Raw genomic sequence first — 13832 nt, forward strand, 5'->3', positions numbered from 1 at the left:
GGGGATATTGTATGAGGCTATTGTACGGGGATATTGTATGGGGCTATTGTATGAGCGTATTGTACTGGGGTATTGTATGAGGGTATTGTACAGGGGTATTGTACGGGTTTATTGCATGGGGGTATCGTACGGAGGTATTGTATGGGTGTATTGTATAGGGGTATTGTACGGGTTTATTGCACGGGGGTATCGTATGGGGGTATTGTACGGGTGTATTGTACGAGGGTATTATGCGGGGTTATTGTACGGGTGTATTGTACGGGGGTATTGTACGAGAATCTAGATAACAAAAATGAGAGATCAACATCACCCTGTCTGCTCAAACAGAGTGGTTTGAAGTCTATTTACTTCAACTCCAAATGTATAGCGGGTAAAACTGATGAACTGAGAGCTCATATTAGTTCTTGTAACTACGATGTTGTGGCTATCACAGAAACATGGTTAAAGGAAGGGCAGGATTGGCAGCTGAACGTTGGAGGATATAAATGCTTCAGGAGAGATAGAGGAGCATGTAAAAGGGGTGGGAGAGTAGTATTACTGTTGAGGAGAATGCTATAGCCGTACTGCGGGAGGACACCTCGGAGGGCTCACACAATGAGGCAATCTGGGTAGAACTCAGGAACAGGAAGGGGGCAATCACAATGTTGGGAGTTTATTACAGGCCCCTCAACTGCCAGCAAGAGATAGAGGAGCAGATAGGTGGAGAGATTTTGGATAGGTGCAAAAGTAACAGGGGGCGTCATTCTCCGACCCCCCAGCGGGTCGGAGAATGGCCGTTGGCCGCCGTGAATCCCGCCCCCGCCGGTTGCCGAAGTCTCCGGTACCGGAGATTGGGCGGGGGCGGGAATCGGGCCGCGCCGGTTGGCAGGCCCCCCCACTCAATTCTCCGGCCCGGATGGGCCGAAGTCCCGGCGAGAAATTGCCTGTCCCGCCGGCGTAAATTAAAGTAGGTATTTACCGGCGGGACAAGGCGGGGTGGGCGGGCTCCGGGGTCCTGTGGGGGGGCGCGGGGCGATCTGACCCCGGGGGGTGCCCACACGGTGGCCTGGCCCGCGATCGGGGCCCACCGATCCGCGGGCGGACCTGTGCCGTGGGGGCACTCTTTCCCTTCCGCCTCCACAACGGCCTCCACCATGGCGGAGGCGGAAGAGATTCTCCCCACTGCGCATGCGTGGGAAACTGTCAGCGGCCGCTGACACTCCCGCGCATGCGCCGCCCGGGGGTGTCATTTCCGCGCCAGCTGGCGGGGCAACAAAGGCCGTTTCCGCCAGCTGGCGGGGCAGAAATCCCTCCGGCACCGGCCTAGCCCCTCAATGTTGGGACTCGGCCATCAAAGAAGCGGAGCATTCCGCACCTTTGGGGCGGAGCGATGCCCATCTGATTGGCGCCGTTTTGGGTGCCAGTCGGCGGACATCGCGCCATTGGGGGAGAATTTCGCCCAGGGTTGTTGTGGTCGTGGATTTTAATTTCCCTATATTGACTGGGACTCACTTAGTGCTCGGGGTTTGGATGGGACAGAGTTTGTAAGGTCTATCCAGGAAGGCTTCTTGATGCAATATGCAGATTGTCCAACTGGGGAAGGGGCCGTACTGGACCTGGTATTGGGAAATGAGCCTGGACAAGTGGTTGAGGTTTCAGTCGGGGAACATTTTGGGAATAGTGACCACAATTCTGTAAGTCTTAAACTAATTTTGGACAGGGATGAGGGTAAGTGCTAAACTGGGTAAAGACAAATTATGATAACATTAGACAGGAATTGAAGAATTTGGATTGGGTGCGGCTGATGGAGGGTAAATCAACATCGGAAATGTGGGAGTCTTTCAAGCGACAGTTGATTCGGATTCAGGAAAGTCACGTTCCTGAGAGAATGAAGGATAAGTGTGGGAAGTTTAGGGAGCCTTGGATAACGAGAGATATTGTGAACCTCGTCAAAAAGAAAAAGGAGACTTTTGTACGGTCTAGAAGGGTGGGGAACAGTCGAAACCCTTGAGGAGTATAAAGAAAGTAGGAAGGTACTGAAGCGGGAATTGAGGAGGGCGAGGAGGGGCTCTGAAAAGTCCTTGGCAAGTCAGATGAAGGTGAATCCCAAAGTTTTTTATTCATATGTAAAAAGCAAGAGGGTGGCCAAGGAAAGACAGTGGGGGAATCTAAGTGTTGAGCCAGAGGAAATGGGCAAGGTACTAAATGAATACTTTGCATCATTGTTCACCAGAGAAAGGAACTTTGTGGAAGTTGATTCTTGGGTTGGGTGTGTGGACAGTCTGGATCATTATAACATCGAAAATGAGGAGGTATTGGGTCTTTTAAAAGATATTAAGGTGGATAAGTCTCCTGGGCCTGATGGGATCTACCCCAGAATACTGAGGGAAGCAAGGGAGGAAATTGCTCGGCCTTGACTGACATCTTTGTATCCTCATTGGCTACAGGTGAGATCCCAGAGGACTGGAGAATAGCTAATGTGATACTGCTATTTAAGAAAAGTAGCAAGGATAATCCTGGAAACTATCGGCCGGTGAGCCTCACGTCAGTCATAGGTAAGTTATTGGAGAGAATTCTCAGGGATAGTATTTATACCCATTTGGAAACAAATTGACTCATTAGCGATAGACAGCATGGTTTTGTGAGGGGAGGTTGTGCCTCACTAACTTGATCGAGGAGATGAAAAAGATGATTGATGAGGGGAGGGCGGTGGATAATGTTTACATGGACTTCAGTAAAGCCTTTGACAAGGTGCCTCATGGCAGACTGGTACAAAAGGTGAAGTCACACAGGATCAGAGGTGAGGTGGGAAGATGGATACAGAACTGGCTCGGTCACAGAAGGCAAAGGGTAGCAGTAGAAGGTGTTTTTCTGAATGGAAGGTTGTGACTAGTGGTGTTCCACAGGGGTCAGTGCTGGGGCCTCTGTTATTTGTAGTGTTCAGAAACGATTTGGAGGAAAATGTAGCTGGTCTGATTAGTAAGTTTGCGGATGACACCAAGGTTGGTGGAGTGGCAGATAGTGTTGAGGATTGTCAGAGGACACAGCAGGACACAGATAGGTTGGAGACTTGGGCAGAGAAATGGCAAATGGAGTTTAATCCTGACAATAATGTGAGATGATGCATTTTGGTAGGTCTAACATAGACGGGAAATATACCGTAAATGGCAAAACTCTTAGAAATAAAGAAAGTCAGAGAAATCTGGATGTGCAGGTCCACAGATCTTTGAAGGTGGCAACACAAGTGGACAAGGTAGTCAAGAAAGCATACGGAATGCTTGCCTTCATTGGACGGGGCATCGAGTATAAAAACTGGCAAGTCATGCTGCAGTTGTATAGAACCTTGGTAAGGCCGCACTTGGAATATTGCGCACAATTCTGGTCGCCACACTACCAGAAGGATGTGGAGGTTTTGGAGAGGGTGCAGAGGAGGTTCACCAGGACGCTGTCTGGTCTGGAGGGTGTTAGCTATGTGGAGAGGCTGAATAGACTAGGACTGTTTTCATTAGACCGACGGAGGTTGAGGGGGGACCTGATAGACGTCTACAAGATTATGAGGCGCATGGATAGAGTGGATGGGCAGGCACTCTTTCCCAGGGTGGAGGGGGCATTGGTTTAAGGATACAGCACAAGGAAGTGCAGAGGGTTTTGGCCAAGGTTGGTATCATGACCGGTATAGGCTTGGAGGGCCGAAGGGCCTGTTCCTGAGCTGTATTGTTCTTTGTTCTTGGGTATTATATGTGGGTATTGTACATGGGGGTATTGAACGGGGATATGGTACGGGGGTATTGTACGGGGGTATTGTACGGAGGTATTGTACGGGGTACTGTACGGGGTATTGTACGGGGATATTGTATGGGGTATTGTATGGGGGTATTATACGGGGGTACTGTACGGGGATATTGTACAGGGATATTGTACGGGGTATTGTACGGGATATTGTACGGGGTATTGTACGGGGATATTGTACGGGGTATTGTATAGGATATTGTACGGGGGTATTGTACGAGGTATTGTACGGGGGTAGTGTACGGGGTATTGTACGGGGGTATTGTACGGGGGTATTGTACGGGGGTATTGTACGGGGATATTATACGGGGATATTATACTGGGGATATTGTACGGGGATATTGTACGGGGATATTGTACGGGAATATTGTATGGGGATATTGTACGGGGGTATTGTACGGGGGTATTGTACGGGGGTATTGTACGGGGGTATTGTACGGGGATACTAGTGTCACACGGGAGGGTTTAAACTAGTATGGCAGGGGGGTGGGCACGGGAGTAATAGGTCAGAAGGTGAGAGCATTGAGGGAGAACTAGGGAATAGGGACAGTGGGGCTCTGAGGCAGAGCAGACAGGGAGAAGTTGCTGAACACAGCGGGTCTGGTGGCCTGAAGTGCATATGTTTTAATGCAAGAAGTATTACGGGTAAGGCAGATGAACTTAGAGCTTGGATTAGTACTTGGAACTATGATGTTGTTGCCATTACAGAGACCTGGTTGAGGGAAGGGCAGGATTGGCAGCTAAACGTTCCAGGATTTAGATGATTTAGATGGTAGAGAAGGATGTAAAAGGGGAGGCGGAGTTGCGCTACTGGTTCGGGAGAATATCACAGCTGTACTGCGGGAGGACACCTCAGAGGGCAGTGAGGCTATATGAGTAGAGATCAGGAATAAGAAGGGTGCAGTCACAATGTTGGGGGTTTACTACAGGCCTCCCAACAGCCAGCGGGAGATAGAGGAGCAGATAGGTAGACAGATTTTGGGAAAGAGTACAAACAACAGATTTGTGGTGATGGGATACTTCAAATTCCCCAGTATTGACTGGGACTCACTTAGTGCCAGGGGCTTAGACGGGGCGGAGTTTGTAAGGAGCATCCAGGAGGGCTTCTTAAAACAATATGTAGACAGTCCAACTAAGGAAGGGGCAGTACTGGACCTGGTATTGGGGAATGAGCCCGGCCAGGTGGTAGATGTTTCAGTAGGGGAGCATTTCGGTAACAGTGACCACAATTCAGTAAGTTTTAAAGTACTGGTGGACAAGGATAAGAGTGGTCCTAGGATGAATGTGCTAAATTGGGGGAAGGCTAAGTATAACAATATTAGGCGGGAACTGAAGAACATAGATTGGGGGCGGATGTTTGAGGGCAAATCAACATCTGACATGTGCGAGGCTTTCAAGTGTCAGTTGAAAGGAATTCAGGACCGGCATGATCCTGTGAGGAAGAAGGATAAATACGGCAATTTTCGGGAATCTTGGATAACGAGAGATATTGTAGGCCTCGTCAAAAAGAAAAAGGAGGCATTTGTCAGGGCTAGAAGGCTGGGAACAGACGAAGCCTGCGTGGAATATAAGGAAAGTAGGAAGGAACTTAAGCAAGGAGTCAGGAGGGCTAGAAGGGGTCACGAAAAGTCATTGGCAAATAGGGTTAAGGAAAATCCCAAGGCTTTTTACACGTACATAAAAAGCAAGGGGGTAGCCAGGGGAAGGGTTGGCCCACTGAAGGATAGGCAAGGGAATTTATGTGTGGAGCCAGAGGAAATGGGCGAGGTACTAAATGAATACTTTGCATCAGTATTCACCAAAGAGAAGAAATTGGTAGATGTTGAGTCTGGAGAAGGGTGTGTAGGTAGCCTGGGTCACATTGAGATCCAAAAAGACGAGGTGTTGGGTGTCTTAAAAAATATTAAGGTAGATAAGTTCCCAGGGCCTGATGGGATCTACCCCAGAATACTGAAGGAGGCTGGAGAGGAAATTGCTGAGGCCTTGACAGAAATCTTTGGATCCTCACTGTCTTCAGGGGATGTCCCGGAGGACTGGAGAATAGCCAATGTTGTTCCTCTGTTTAAGAAGGGTAGCAAGGATAACCCAGGGAACTACAGGCCGGTGAGCCTTACTTCAGTGGTAGGGAAATTACTGGAGAGAATTCTTCGAGACAGGATCTACTCCCATTTGGAAGCAAATGGATGTATTAGTGAGAGGCAGCATGGTTTTGTGAAGGGAAGGTCGTGTCTCACTAACTTGATAGAGGTTTTCGAGGAGGTCACTAAGATGATTGATGCAGATAGGGCAGTGGATGTTGTCTATATGGACTTCAGTAAGGCCTTTGACAAGGTCCCTCATGGTAGACTAGTACAAAAGGTGAAGTCACACGGGATCAGGGGTGAGCTGGCAAGGTGGATACAGAACTGGCTAGGTCATAGAAGGCAGAGAGTAGCAATGGAAGAATGCTTTTCTAATTGGAGGGCTGTGACCAGTGGTGTTCCACAGGGATCAGTGCTGGGACCTTTGCTGTTTGTAGTATATATAAATGATTTGGAGGAAAATGTAACTGGTCTGATTAGTAAGTTTGCAGACGACACAAAGGTTGGTGGAATTGCGGATAGCGATGAGGACTGTCAGAGGATACAGCAGGATTTGGATTGTTTGGAGACTTGGGCGGAGAGATGGCAGATGGAGTTTAATCCGGACAAATGTGAGGTAATGCATTTTGGAAGGTCTAATGCAGGTAGGGAATATACAGTGAATGGTAGACCCCTCAAGAGTATTGAAAGTCAAAGAGATCTAGGAGTACAAGTCCACAGGTCATTGAAAGGGGCAACACAGGTGGAGAAGGTAGTCAAGAAGGCATACGGCATGCTTGCCTTCATTGGCCGTGGCATTTAGTATAAGAATTGGCAAGTCATGTTGCAGCTGTATAGAACCTTAGTTAGGCAACACTTGGAGTATAGTGTTCAATTCTGGTCGCCACACTACCAGAAGGATGTGGAGGCTTTAGAGAGGGTGCAGAAGAGATTTACCAGAATGTTGCCTGATATGGAGGGCATTAGCTATGAGGAGCGGTTGGATAAACTCGGTTTGTTCTCACTGGAACGAAGGAGGTTGAGGGGAGACCTGATAGATGTATACAAAATTATGAAGGGCATAGACAGAGTGGATAGTCAGAGGCTTTTCCCCAGGGTAGAGGGGTCAATTACTAGGGGGCATAGGTTTAAGGTGAGAGGGGCAAGGTTTAGAGTAGATGTACGAGGCAAGTTTTTTACGCAGAGTGTAGTGGGTGCCTGGAACTCGCTACCGGAGGAGGTGGTGGAAGCAGGGACGATAGTGACATTTAAGGGGCATCTTGACAAATACATGAATAGGATGGGAATAGAGGGATACGGACCCAGGAAGTGTAGAAGATTGTCGTTTAGTCGGGCAGCATTGTCGGCACGGGCTTGGAGGGCCGAAGGGCCTGTTCCTGTGCTGTACATTTCTTTGTTCTTTGTTCTTTGTTAGATATTGTACGGGGATATTGTACGGGGATATTGCATGGAGTATTGTACGGGGGTATTGTGTGGGGATATTGTATGGGGATATAGTACGAGGGTATTGTACGGGTTTGGAAGGGATATTGTACGGGGTATTGTACGGGGTATTGTACGGGGATATTGTACGGGGATATTTTACTGGGGATATTGTACGTGGTATTGTACGGGGATATTGTGCGGGGGGTATTGTACGGGGTATTTTACGGGGTATTGTACGGGGATATTGTGCGGGGGGGTATTGTACGGGGTATTGTACGGGGATATTGTGCGGGGGGTATTGTACGAGGTATTATATGGGGTATTGTACGGGGATATTGTACGGTGATATTGTACAGGGGTATAGTACAGGGTATTGTACGGGGATATTGTACGGGGGTATTGTACGAGGTATTATATGGGGTATTGTACGGGGATATTGTACGGGGATATTGTACGGGGGTATTGTACGAGGTATTGTACAGGGGTATTGTACGGGGTATTGTACGGGGATATTGTACGGGGATATTGTGCGGGGGGTATTGTACGAGGTATTGTACGGGGTAATGTACGGGGATATTGTACGGGGGTATTGTACGGGATATTGTACGGGGTAATGTACGTGGATATTGTACGGGGATATTGTACGGGGGTATTGTACGGGGTATTGTACGGGGATATTGTACGGGGATATTGTACGGGGGTATTGTACGGGGGTATTGTACGGTGATATTGTACGAGGTATTGTACAGGGGTATTGTACGGGGTATTGTACGGGGATATTGTACGGGGATATTGTGCGGGGGGTATTGTACGAGGTATTGTACGGGGTAATGTACGGGGATATTGTACGGGGGTATTGTACGGGATATTGTACGGGGTAATGTACGTGGATATTGTACGGGGATATTGTACGGGGGTATTGTACGGGGTATTGTACGGGGATATTGTACCGGGATATTGTACGGGGATATTGTACGGGGATATTGTACGGGGGTATTGTACGGGGGTATTGTCCGTTGATAATGTCCGTTGGCCGCCGTGAATCCCGCCCCCGCCGGTTGCCGAAGTCTCCGGTACCGGAGATTGGGCGGAGGCGGGAATCGGGCTGCGCCGGTTGGCGGGACCCCCCGCTCAATTCTCCGGCCCGGATGGGCCGAAGTCCCGCCCAGAAATTGCCTGTCCCGCCGGCGTAAATCAAAGCTGGTATTTACCGGTGGGACCAGGCGGCGTGGGCAGGCTCCGGGGTCCTGGGGGGGCGCGGTGCGATCTGACCCAGGGGGGGCCCCCACGGTGGCCTGGCCCGCAATCAGGGCCCACCGATCCGCGGGCGGGCCTGTGCCGTGGGGGCACTCTTTCCCTTCCGCCTCCGCCACGGCCTCCACCTTGGCGGAGGCGGAAGAGACTCTCCCCACTGCGCATGCGCGGGAAACTGTCAGCGGCCGCTGACGCTCCCACGCATGCCCCGCATTTCCGCGCCAGCTGGCGGGGCTGAAATCCCTCCGGCGCCGGCCTAGCCCCTCAATATTGTTGGTCGTCCCCAAAGATGCGGAGCATTCCACACTTTTGGGCCGACGCGATGCCTGTCTGATTGGCGCCGTTTTTGGCGCCAGTCGGCGGACATCGCGCCGTAGGGGGAGAATTTCGCCCATTGTGTGGGGTATTGTATGGGGTATTGTACGGGGGTATTGTACGGGTATTGTACGGGATATTGTACGGGGTACTGTACGGGTTAATTGTACGGAGATATTGTACGGGGTACTGTACGGGTTAATTGTACGGGGATATTGTACGGGGATATTGTATGGGATGTTGTACGTGGAGATTGTACGAGGATATTGTATTGGATATTGTATGGTGTATTGTACGCGGATATTGTACGGGGTATTGTACGGGGTTATTGTACGGGGTATTGTACGGTGATATTGTACGGGGATATTGTACGGGGATATTGCACGGGGATATTGTTCGGGGTATTGTACGGGGATATTGTATTGGATATTGTATGGTGTATTGTACGCGGATATTGTACCGGGTATTGTACGGGGTTATTGTACGGGGTATTGTACGGGGATATTGTACGGGGATATTGTACGGGGATATTGTACGGGGGTATTGTATGAGGGTATTGTACGGGGATATTGTATATGGGTCTTGTACCGGGGTCTTCTACGGATGTATCATACGGGGTATTGTACAGGATATTGTGCGGGGTATTGTACGGGTGTATCATACGGGGTATTGTACAGGATATTGTGCGGGGTATTGTACGGGGTATTGTACGGTCGTATTGTGCGGGGTATTGTACGGGGATATTGTACGGGGATATTGTACGGGGGATATTGTACGGGGATATTGTACGGGATATTGTATGAGGATATTGTACGGGGTATTGTACGGAGATATTGTACGGCGGCATTGTACGGGGATATTGTATGGGGTATTGTACTGGGATAATGTATGGGGTATTGTACGGGGATATTGTACGGGGTATTGTACAGGGGTATTGTATGGGGATATTGTACGGGGGATATTGTATGGGGATGTTGTACGGGGGTATTGTATGGGGATATTGTATGGGGGTATTGTACGGGGATATTGTACGGGGTATTGTACGGGGGATATTGTACGGGGGATATTGTACGGGGGTATTGTATGAGGATATTGTATGGGGGTAATGTGCCGGGGTATTGTACGGGGATATTGTACGTGGTATTGTACGGGGGATATTGTACGGGGTATTGTACGGGGGTATTGTATTGGATATTGTATGGTGTATTGTACGCGGATATTGTAAGGGGTATTGCATGGGGATATTGTACGGGGTAATGTCCAGGGGTATTGTACGGGGATATTGTACGGGGTATTGTATGTGGATATTGTATGGGGATATTGTACGGGGTTATTGTACGGGGTATTGTACGGGGTTATTGTATGGGGTATTGTACGGGGATATTGTATGGGGTATTGTACGGGGTTATTGTACGGGGTATTGTACGGGGATATTGTATGGGGTATTGTACAGGGGTATTGTATGGGAATATTGTACGGGGGATATTGTACGGGGATATTGTACGGGGATATTGTACGGGGGTATTGTACCGGGGTCTTCTACGGGTGTATTATACGGGGTATTGTACAGGATATTGTACGGGGATATTGTACGGAGTATTGTACGGGGTATTGTACGGGGTATTGTACGGGGATATTGTACGGGGGTATTGTATGAGGGTATTGTACGGGGATATTGTACGGGGGTATTGTACCGGGGTCTTCTACGGGGTATTATACGGGGTATTGTACAGGATATTGTACGGGGATATTGTACGGGGTATTGTACGGGGCATTTTACGGGATATTGTACGAGCTATTGTACGGGGTATTGTGCAGGGCTATTGTACGGGGTATTGTACGGCAGTATTGTGCGGGGTGTTGTGCGGGTTATTGTACAGGGGTATTGTACAGGGGTTTTGTATGGGATATTGTACGGGGGTATTGTATGGTGGCATTGTACGGGGATATTGTACGGGGTATTGTACGGGATATTGTACGGGGTATTGTGCGGGGATATTGTATGGGGATATTGTACGGGAACATTGTACGGGGCATAGTACGTGGATATTGTACGGGTATTGTACAGGGATATTTTACGGGGTATTGTACGGGGATAATGTACGGGGGTATTGTACGGAGTATTCTACGGGGTATTGTACGGGGTATTGTATGGGGTATTGTATGGGGTATTGTACGGGTGAATTGTACGGGGTATTGTCCGGTAGTATTGTACGGGGATATTGTACGGGGAATATTGTACGGGGTATTGTACGGGGTATTGTACGGGCATATTGTTCGGGTTTTGTACGGGGATATTGTACGGGGTATTGTACGGGGGGTACTGTATGGGGGTATTGTCCGGGGGTATTGTACTGGGAGATTGTACGGGGTATTGTATGGGGGTATTGTACAGGGATACAGTACGGGGATACTGTATGGGGTATTGTACGGGGATATTGTACGGGGATATTGTACTGGGTATTGTACGGGATTATTGTACGGGGGATATTGTACGGGGATATTGTAGGAGGGTATTGTACGGGGATATTGTACGGGGTATTGTATGGGGATATTGTACGGGATTATTGTATAGGGTATTGTACGGCAGGTATTGTACGAGGGATATTGTACGGGGTATTGTACGGGGATAATGTAGGGGGGTATTGTACGGAGTATTGTACGGGGTATTGCACGGGGTATTGTATGGGGTATTGTACGGGGTATTGTACGGCAGTATTGTGCGGGGTATTGTGCGGGGTATTGTACAGGGGTATTGTACGGGGGTTTTGTATGGGGTATTGTACGGGGGTATTGTATGGTGGCATTGTACGGGGATATTGTACGGGGTATTGTACGGGATATTGTACGGGGTATTGTGCGGGGATATTGTGCGGGATATTGTACGGGGATATTGTACGGGGATATTGTACGGGAATATTGTATGCGGATATTCTACGGGAACATTGTACGGGGCATTGTACGTGGATATTGTACGGGTATTGTACAGGGATATTGTACGGGGTATTGTACGGGGATAATGTACGGGGGTATTGTACGTAGTATTGTACGGGGTATTGTACGGGGTATTGTATGGGGCATTGTATGGGGTATTGTACGGGTGAATTGTATGGGGAATTGTACGGTAGTATTGTACGGGGATATTGTACGGGGAATATTGTACGGGGTATTGGACGGGTTATTGTACCGCAGTATTGTACGGGGTATTGTGCGCGGGTATTGTACGGGCATATAGTTCGGGTTTTTACGGGGATATTATACGGGGATATTGTACGGGGAATTGTACGGGGTATTGTACGGGATATTGTACGGGGTATTGTATGGGGGTATTGTACGGGGTATTGTGCGGGGTATTGTACGGGGGTATTGTACGGGGGTTTTGTATGGGGTATTGTACGGTATATTGTATGGTGGTATTGTACGGGGTATTGTACGGGGTATTGTACTGGATATTGCACGGGGTATTGTGCGGGGATATTGTACGGGATATTGTACGGGGATATTGTACGGGGATATTGTATGGGGATATTGTACGGGGATATAGTATGGGGATATTGTACGGGTACATTGCACGGGGCATTGTACGTGGATATTGTACGGGTATTGTACAGGGATATTGTACGGGGTATTGTACGGGGATAATGTACGGGGGTATTGTACGGAGTATTGTACGGGGTATTGCACGGGGTATTGTATGGGGTATTGTATGGGGTATTGTACGGGGGAATTGTACGGGGCATTGTACGGTAGTATTGTACGGGTATATTGTACGGGGAATATTGTACGGGGTATTGGACGGGTTATTGTATGGCAGTATTGTACGGGCATTGTGCGCGGGTATTGTACGGGCATATTGTTCGAGTTTTATACGGGGATATTATACGGGGATATTGTACGGAGTATTGTACGGGGGGTACTGTAAGGGGGTGTTGTACGGGGGTATTGTACTGGGAGATTGTACGGGGTATTGTACGTGATATTGTACGGGGTATTGTATGGGGGTATTGTACGGGGTATTGTGCGGGGTATTGTACTGGATATTGTACGGGGGTATTGTATGGGATATTGTACGGGGGTATTGTATGGTGGTATTGTACGGGGATATTGTACGGGGTATTGTACGGGATATTGTACGGGGTATTGTGCGGGGATATTGTCCAGGATATTGTACGGGGTATTGTACGGGGATATTGTACGGGGATATTGTACGGGGATATTGTATGGGGATATTGTACGGGAACATTGTACGGGGCATTGTACGTGGATATTGTACGGGTATTGTACAGGGATATTGTACGGGGTATTGTACGGGGATAATGTACGGGGGTATTGTACGGAGTATTGTACGGGCTATTGTACGGGGGTATTGTATGGGGTATTGTATGGGGTATTGTACAGGTGAATTGTACAGGGTATTGTCCGGTAGTATTGTACGGGGATATTGTACGGGGAATATTGTACGGGGTATTGTACGGGGTATTGTACGGGCATATTGTTCGGGTATTGTACGGGGATATTATACGGGGATATTGTACGGGGTATTGTACAGCAGAATTGTACGGGGTATTGTGCGGGGGTATTGTACGGGCATATTGTTCGGGTTTTGTACGGGGATATTATACGGGCATATTGTACGGGGTATTGTACGGGGTTACTGTATGGGGGTATTGTCCGGGGGTATTGTACTGGGAGATTGTACGGGGTATTGTATGGGGGTATTGTACGGGGATACAGTCCGGGGATACTGTATGGGGTATTGTACGGGGATATTGTACGGGGATATTGTACTGGGTATTGTATGGGATTATTGTACGGGGGATATTGTACGGGGTATTGTACGGGGTATTGTATGGGGTATTGTATGGGGTATTGTACGGGGGAATTGTACGGGGTATTGTACGGTAGTATTGTACGGGTATATTGTACGGGGAATATTGTACGGGGTATTGGACGGGTTATTGTATGGCAGTATTGTACGGGCATTGTGCG

At 48.7% G+C, this 13832-nt stretch overlaps 1 protein-coding gene across 1 annotated transcript in view; it reads left to right on the top strand.

The window, feature by feature from the left end:
* Window positions 1–2428: 2428 nt before the first annotated feature.
* LOC140427211 (START domain-containing protein 10-like) overlaps window positions 2429–13832 on the top strand; it is a 262989-nt gene continuing 251585 nt past the window's right edge. Inside the window, exon 1 of the mRNA XM_072512819.1 lies at window positions 2429–2534. The gene's annotated coding sequence lies outside the window, so the exon portion shown is untranslated. The remainder of the gene's footprint in view (window positions 2535–13832) is intronic.

The sequence above is a fragment of the Scyliorhinus torazame genome, chromosome 7 (assembly GCF_047496885.1).
Source record: "Scyliorhinus torazame isolate Kashiwa2021f chromosome 7, sScyTor2.1, whole genome shotgun sequence".
Classification (NCBI taxonomy): Eukaryota; Metazoa; Chordata; class Chondrichthyes; order Carcharhiniformes; family Scyliorhinidae; genus Scyliorhinus; species Scyliorhinus torazame.